The sequence below is a fragment of the Equus quagga genome, chromosome 5 (genome assembly GCF_021613505.1).
Source record: "Equus quagga isolate Etosha38 chromosome 5, UCLA_HA_Equagga_1.0, whole genome shotgun sequence".
Lineage (NCBI taxonomy): Eukaryota > Metazoa > Chordata > Mammalia > Perissodactyla > Equidae > Equus > Equus quagga.
Window position 1 is genome coordinate 113,264,721 of NC_060271.1, and position 8,538 is coordinate 113,273,258.

Sequence of the window (8,538 nt, forward strand, 5' to 3'; positions counted from 1 at the left end):
ATCTGCCATAGGTTCCCCAATCAGGTAACAAGCCTTGTCAGAATTGCGTATAAAATAAGAAACGCTAAAGCTCTGAGTGAGTGTTTAACAGCGTTGTCTATGGGCTCCAGGTGGATAAGAGAAATTCCAGGGAGAGTAGCTGAATGTGGAGAAGAAGAAGCAAGTTTGAGAGACCCAGACAGGGTGAAGACAGGGAGGCCAACCAACAAGGACAGGCAGGTGTCAAAGTCAGTTCAAAAGCATCCTAAAACCAAGAGGTCAGTGCTAATAAGTAGAGCCGAAGTCCTCCTGGAGCAGAAGCTGTTTTCTCTCTGCTCTGGTACCTACTGCCTGCCAGTCAGGTGGAATTTTCCATAAGAATGTGAAGAACTGCAGGGAGCAGGGAGAGGAGCTCAGATGAATCAATCAGAAAATTCTTTTGGAAACTACCATGTGGGATTTTAATTGTACAGCCACACCAAAAGAGTTGAATCTCTCCTTGTAATTCTCAGACTTGGTTTTTCTCAGTGCACCTGTGTGCACCTTTTTCAATACTATCCTGTGTGTTATCAAGATGTGAATCTTAGTACTTTTTCTCTTGGCCTCTTAATGTTGTCTTGGGTACAGAGGTGAGAGCCCTTAATCAGCAGCCCTTTGAAGTTCACGCTTGATGGGAAAACGTGACTGGGCTTCTAAGAGAGGGTTGGGAAGTCTTGACAAAGAGACAAGACATGGAGGTGCAGGTAGGTAATGAGGAAATTGAAATGTGACCATAGATTGCACCTCCATAGGCAACCTGCCAGCAAGAGAATCAACCAGGGCTCTGCCCAATTTCTGTCTAACTCTCACTATCTTTAGAAAGCTGTGCTACTTCTGAGCAAGGGTCAGCTCTCATCAGGAAGACTAGACTTAATATTGACAATGAAGAGTAAACTCTGGCTATTACTGAAAGGACTGTGTTTAACAAAACATTGTAATATGCTATTTTTTGACATGAAAGAGTAGCACTGGGAGAATTTCCTGGATTTGCTGGCGTCAATCAAAGAAGATGAAACTATTCTGTACAAATAATGAGAGCAGAATTTTGAGTATCCAAGGGCAACCTAAGAAGGGACAAGGTGAGGACAGCCCCCATCCCCTCCATCTTCCTCCATCCACCAATGGTGCGAGGAATAATCTAAGGAAAGAGAGAGGGTGTTTTAGAGAAAGGACCTAGAAAGATGCAAACAGCCGAGAAGAGGAGGCAGGTGAGAAGTTCTGTATTCTTGGGGAGTTTGTGGGGTTTGTGACCTCCCTGCCAGTGTCCCCAGATCTTCAATAAAACTCTTCTCTTCACAGCTGCCTGTATGGTGGTGCTTTGGGAAAACGAGGAGAAGGGACTGAGCTCCAGGTTTGGGTTGCGGCAAGGTAGAGAAGAAACACGGCTGCAGGAGAGAAGATGTTGCAGAGTTCTGTGAAAGGAGGAGTTGAATCAAGCCACAACCAGGTGGAATATAATTCTAATAATTCCCAGAAATAGTAGTGGAAGGAGGGCTCTGAATGCTCATCATATACAGGATCAAGTTCAATCCACTTCTATTTAAATCTCAAAGGACAGGCAATCTGGGTGGGTTGGAGAGCATGGGGTACCTAGGATCAGTGCTATCAGGAGCTGCAAGGTTTGGCTTAAAGAAGAAGAGGGTGTCAAGTACAAGCAAGTGTAATTAGATCCGTGTGTCCTGCACTTGGAGTAGATATTTTTGACTTCTTAGCATTCCCCTTGATCTCTTAGAAGGTGCTAATAATCTAACTTTCGAAAAACTGGAGAGAGCTTTTCTTTTAGTGTTTCCTAGACTCTTTCCTTCCCACGCTGTGTTGTCTGATGACCAACATGGCTTCCTGCTAATTCCTAAAATCTTCCCTGTACTTTCTTCCTATTGCACACAACAGGAGGTTGTGCCAGTTCATGCTTCTCCAACTTTAAAAAACACATGATACTTTCTCTTTGTTTCTTAAGCCTTAAAAGACCTTTGATGGAGAGCAATAAAATTCTGTCCCATTAAAGAAGCTAATTGCGGGGTTTTAAATACTTGATGAAAGGCCCTTTCCCTTGAGAGGAGAATATAGTCTTCCAATTAGAAAAAACAGATCCTCAAGATAAAGTCATGCAGTTCATTGCCTGATGGCCACATTAGGTTTCTAAGGACTCCTCATCTAGGTTTGAAGTTCTGGGATATAAGTGACTTCTTGTTATGGAAGAGGACAAAGCTGAGCAGGGGAGTAGAAATAGTCAGACAGCTACATGTGCTCTTTGGATGGGTCAATGTGGCTGCCAAATGCTTCCCGTGAAGGAGTGGAAGAGAGTGCCTGTGAGAAATTTTGACACCAGGCATTCTAAAGCTTTTAAAAACCTTAGTCAGAGCCAGAAAGCCTTATTCATCAGAAAGAAGCTTTTGGTTGAAAGGAAAGTTTTGGACTAAGTTTTTTCAACTTCATGAATAGAACCAGAGTGAAGTTTACAGTAAATAAAGCTTAGTGAGTTGTAGCAGCATTGCTAACAACAGCCGAAAGGTGGAAGCAACCCAAGCGTCCATCAACAGAAAAATGGATAAACAAGATGTGGTATACGTATACAATGAAATATTGTTTGGCCTTAAAGAGGAAAGAAATTCTGATACATGACGCAACACGGATGAACTTTGAAGACATTATGCTAAGTGAAATAAACCAGTCACAAACTTGCTGCATGATTCCACTTATTTGGGGTACCTAGAATAGTCAAATTCATAGAGACAGAAAGTAGAATAGTGGTTGCCAGGGGCTGGAGAGAGGGAGAATGAAGAATTATTGTTTAATGGGTGCAGAGTTTTGATATGGAAAGATGAAGAAAGTTTTGGAGACAGATGTTGGCAATGGTGACACAGCTATGTGAACATACTTAATGTCTTTGAGTTGTACATTTAAAAGTGGTTAAAATGGTAAATTGTATGTTAAGTATATTTTACCATGCACAAAAAAAGCTTAGTGAGGAAGATATAGTGCTGTTTGCAAAAGTTTGCATTTCTTTAATTCATGTTTTTTTTTAACCTGTGTTCCATGAAAGCTCTCATGAGAAAAAAATTCTGTTGTTCAAATCAGTTAGGGAGCCCTCCATACACAGAGCCTGTTAAACACAGGAAAGTCCCTGACAAGGCCTGCACTGAAAATTATTACACTTTGTTTAATCCAGTATTTCACACATGTATTTGACCCTAGAACACCTTTTCCAGAGATCCCTCAAACACCAATTAGAACTGATATTCCACAAAATATCAATTTAGAAAGCACTATTTAAGTCTTTCTCCAATCTGCACAGGACATGTGTCTGCCAAGTAATGGGTGTTTTTCTTCATGGACTTTGGAAGCTCAATTCTTTATAAATATACCTTGTGGACTTTGTGATTAGCAATTAGAGATTAATTAACTTGCTATGCTTTGTTAATTCAATAAAGAGACCATAAACGAAAAGCTCTCAGCATGTAGGTAATCCTCTGTCCTACTCGCTTGAAAATTAGTTGTTTGGATTTTGCCGACAGTGGAGGCAACCACTGTTACCCTGGTGGCAGTGACCTAGATTTCAGGCATGTGACTTGAAAATACAAATCAGTCATGGGACAGTAACTGTCCCATAACTGACTTTATCTGCCAGGGACTTCCCTTTATCCTGACTGATGTAACTGGTCTCTTAGTTCGCCTTAGATGGAGAAGTTAATGTAAGAAATGGTCTTGCTTTCATAGTTCTTTCATGCTTGGATTTGTCCCCTGCATCTCCATCCGGGAATAGTTGCAGAAAAAGAAATCATCTCATAGTGTACCTTATGACTCAAAAGCAACATTTTGGGCAAATTATTTCTACCTTCTAAATTTCATATTTTCCATTTCTAAAATAAACAGCTTGGATTACATTGCAATAGTTCCTTCCAGCTTAAAAAATACTTTTTTTCAGATAAAAGGAGTAATTTTCATTTGTCATGGTAAGCTGACATTTCTGCCTTTCCCTTATGAAGATTTTGAGGTCTAGATATTTCCTGTTTCATAAGTATTTGCAATTTGCATACAGTGTGTATATTTCATACCTACAAAACATTTTTCTTAACAGTTCTGCTGTTCTGCCACTTTTATTGCCAATTTGTTGACAGATTGTTCTTAGAAAATGTGGAAGTTTAAAAATTTCACTTATTTCAGAAGAGAACAGAACATTTAAAAATGAAACAAAGCAAAGTTTTAAAAACAACCATAAATGGTAACTTTCAAGGACAACCATTAAAAAAATTGAAATGGAATGTAAAACTTCCAAACCAGAAGTGAAAGAAATGGAATAAGAAAACAAACATGTCAGAAACTCAATACTAAAAAAAAACAAACAAGAAAGGAGAAAAAAAGAATCATAGAAAATAAAGCACAAATTAAAATGTTAAGAACAAGCCCAAATATTTAATCAATAAAGTGTGAATGACTTAAACATGTTAATTAAATAGACAGAACGGTTTTGAAAACAGTAAAACAAAATTCAACCACGTGCTTTTATAAAAGATATACTGAAAACTTACAGACATGGGAAGGATAAAAGTAAAAAGGATAGAAAAAGATAAAACACACAAATCATAAACACAAGGAAGCTAGCAACAAGACGTTAATTTGAAGTAAAATAGACTTAAAGGGCAAAAGCATCTTTAGGAGTAAAGTGGTCTCTACATAATGTTTAGAAAGCTTAAATCACTAGAAATACATTTCAACACAGTTTCAAAAACATAAAGGGAAAATTGATAAGATATCTAGAATTACGAGGAGAAACGGGTGAATTTAGCATTAAAGTGGAATATTTTGATTAAAAATTTTAATTATTGAGAGTCAAAACAGACAAATATTAAGAGTGTGGTTGGGATTAACTGGTAAGTTATGTCGTTTCACTTATAAAATTTGGCTGAGTACCTATTTATTGTTGGTTACTCTTCTAGACTTTGGGTTAGAGTGATGACACACAGATGTGGCCCCTGGTCTCATGGATGAGAGTCTAGGTCCTAGGGCAGCACGGAGAAGCATGACCAGGACACTCCCTCATCATGGCATGGAATTGGGAGGTATAGTTCTCATACTTTGGATTTAGATCTCATTTGGGTCTTGTCTCTCACACTTAAGAAGTGCATGATTAGGGATGGTAATTTAATCTCAATCTACTCATGTATAAAACGGGATACAAGGCCCATTTCCAGGTGTAGTTGGATGACATGGCACAAGGTATTTAAGCTCTTAGCATAATGCATAGCGTAAGTCTTCAATAATTGGTAGCACTTATTATTACTTGTTATTTTGCAAAAAGTTTTGAACCAACTGTTGCTGCTGAACCTGATAAAGTTTTAATAATGTTATTAATAATGGTACTTTGTGGATGAGTATGAGATGAATGAACCCATTTTCCCACAAATCATAGTTTTCTATTCTTTTTAGCCAAGTTTATAGTTTTGCATATTTGGGTCTCACGATTGGTAAACCCAAATGCTATGGCTACTCTTAACAGTTCTTTGTGTGCTTAGAATTTCAGAGTCAGGGTAATGTCTTACTTAGCATCCTGGTCAATATGGTCACTTTTCCCTGGACATGTCTAGACATTCTAACAGGATATTTGCATAAAACTCAGGATCTGAAACTATTAACTCTTTTTTTAAAAAATTACTTTATCAGTGGCTGCCTGTTTGTGAGCTGCCAATTCATTTTAAGAGATGAGGCCACACCAAATGTGTCCAGGATTCAAAATAGAAGTCCCAGGGCATTTCTTTCATCTGTCATTCATTTAATACATCAATTTACTAAATTCTTCTCAAAGGTCAGAAACTTTTTTATGTCAGGCATGGTGAAGAATACAGCTATGAATAAGTCATGATTCATCCTGTGAAGGATCTTAGTGTATATTGGTGGAAATAATACAGATATAAAAAATAACTCTAGTCTTCCTAAGAACAGGAACAAGGCAAGGACGTCTACTCTCCCCATTTCTACTCAACATTGTTCTGAGATAATAACCAATGTAATACGGTAAAAATTAAAAAAGAGACATAAAAGGCAAAAATATTGGAGATGAATAATTAAAACACTTCATTCTCAGACAAATAAAAAATACTAGAACATGTGAATTTACCAATGTCAAAGGATACAAGGTCATTATATAAAAATCAGTTGTATTTGTATATATTAACAATGAAGCATTGGAAAATGAAATTTGAAAAACAGTACCACTTATAAGAATATCAAAAATATAAAATGCTTAGGAATAAATCTAGCTAAAGATGTTCAAGTCCTCTTCACTGAAAATTATGTAGCATTGTGGAGAGAAATTAAAGATCTAAATAAATTGGGAGATATACTATGTTCATGGATTAGAAGCCTCAATATTGTTAAGAAGGTAATTCTCCCCAAATTGTTCTACAGAAATATAAACTGAAACAAAATCCCAGTAGACAATTTTTCAAGAAATTCAGAAGCTGATTTAACACTTACATAAAAATAGAAAAGATGTAGAATAGCCAAACAATCTTGAAAAAGAACAGTTTTTCCTTCCTAACTTTAAGATTTATAAGCTACAATAATTAAGATAGTGTGGCATGGGCATAGGAATAGACAAATAGACAAATGGAATAGAATAGAGTCCAGAAATCAACTCACATATGTAGGGTCAATTGATTTTTAACAAGTTGCCCAAGGAATTCAATGGGATTTGAAAGTTATTTTACAAATTTTGCTGAAACAGACAGATTACTATATGGAAAAAGTGAACCTCAGCCTTACATCATACTATACACAAAAATTAATTTTATATAGATCATATACAGAAACTTAAAAGCTAAAACTGTAAAGCTTCTATAAGAAAACATAGAATATTTTTGTTACCTTGTGGTAGGCAAAACTTTTTTAATAGAACAAAATTCATTAACCATGAAATAATTGATAAATTGGACAGAAACAAAATTTAAAACTTCTTATCAAAAGATACCATTAAGAAAATGAATAGGCAAGCCACAGACTGCGAAAATGTATTTCAGATGTGTGTATACCTCAAGTAGATACTTAAACTCAGAATACAGAATTTCAATAGCTTAATAACACAAAGACAAAACCCTCAATTTAAAAGACACCCTGCAAAACAAGATATACAAATGGACAACATGCATATGAAAAGATGCTCAACATCATTAGTCACCAGGGATGTGAAAATTAAAACCACAATAAGATATCACTTTACACCTACTCAAATGGTTAAAATTAAAGAGACTGACACAAACATTGAACAAGATATGGAGTAGTGACAATTCTTACACATTGCCAGTTGGAGTATGAAATACTACACTTACCTTGAAAACTATCTAGTAGTTTCTTATGAAGTTAAACATACATCTATTCTAGAATTCTATCCAGAATTTCTACCACTGGTTATTTACTCAAGAAAAATGAAGACAGGTCCACAATAAAGATTTGTACATGAGTGTTCAGAGTAGTTTTATTCATGGTAGCTAAAAACTGGAAAAAACAAATATTATTAATAGAAGAATGGGTGAATAAATTGTAGTGTATTCTTATAATACACTACCATTCAGCAAGAAGGAAGAATGAACAGCTAGAGCACACAACAGCGTGGATGAATCTCAAAAACATTTTGCCCAGTGAAAGAAAGAAATCATATACAAAAGAATACATACTGTATGATTCCATTTATATGACATTCTAAAACAGACAAAAGTAATCTGTAGTGACAGAAATCAGAACTGTAGTTGCCACTGTTGGAGAGTAGAGGGTGGGAATTGCCTGGAAAGGGGCATTTCTAGATGATAGAAATAATGAGGGTAAAATGAGTGTATTTAGTTTTCAAAACTCATTGACCTATAAATTTACCATCTGTGCATCTCATGGTATGTGAACTAAAAAGAAAGAAAGGACTCTATTACAAGATAACCACCAGAAATTGCACCAATTCTTAAGTCACAAATTCAAACATCCTGCTCTCAGACTACGTTCTTCTTGACCTCATGAAGCTCTCCACTTGGATGGCCCCACCACTTTTTCTGTATCCACCAGCTCTTGTTTCTTCTCTTTCCTCTCTATCCAAGATAAGTCAATGTTCCATTATTATTATCCTTCCCTTGCAAATACTCTCAACTCTTCAGCCTCTTTTCCTTCTCTTCCATTTGCCTGTTGCAACTCAAGTCTGCATAAACCAAGTCACTGCCTGTTCTGTGCCTGCCTGCATGCAGCTGAGTGTTTCTGGGCAAAAATCCCATAATTGGGTAGATTGATATGACTATTCAGTCCTGTGATGACCAATCTTACTCTAAACTCATGGTTTCCAACCTCACTGCTAAGATGAGCTCATTCTTATACTCTCCTCAGGGAATATTTGTACATTCTCCAGTTTTCTAGCTCCACTCATTCCATTCTGTGTTCTCTCAGCTTGCCTCATATTAATTTTTTTTAAAGCCTCAAGCAGTGTACAATACAGAAACTCTATCCTTTTCTCCCACTACCAAATCCAAACACCTGGTGGCATTACCC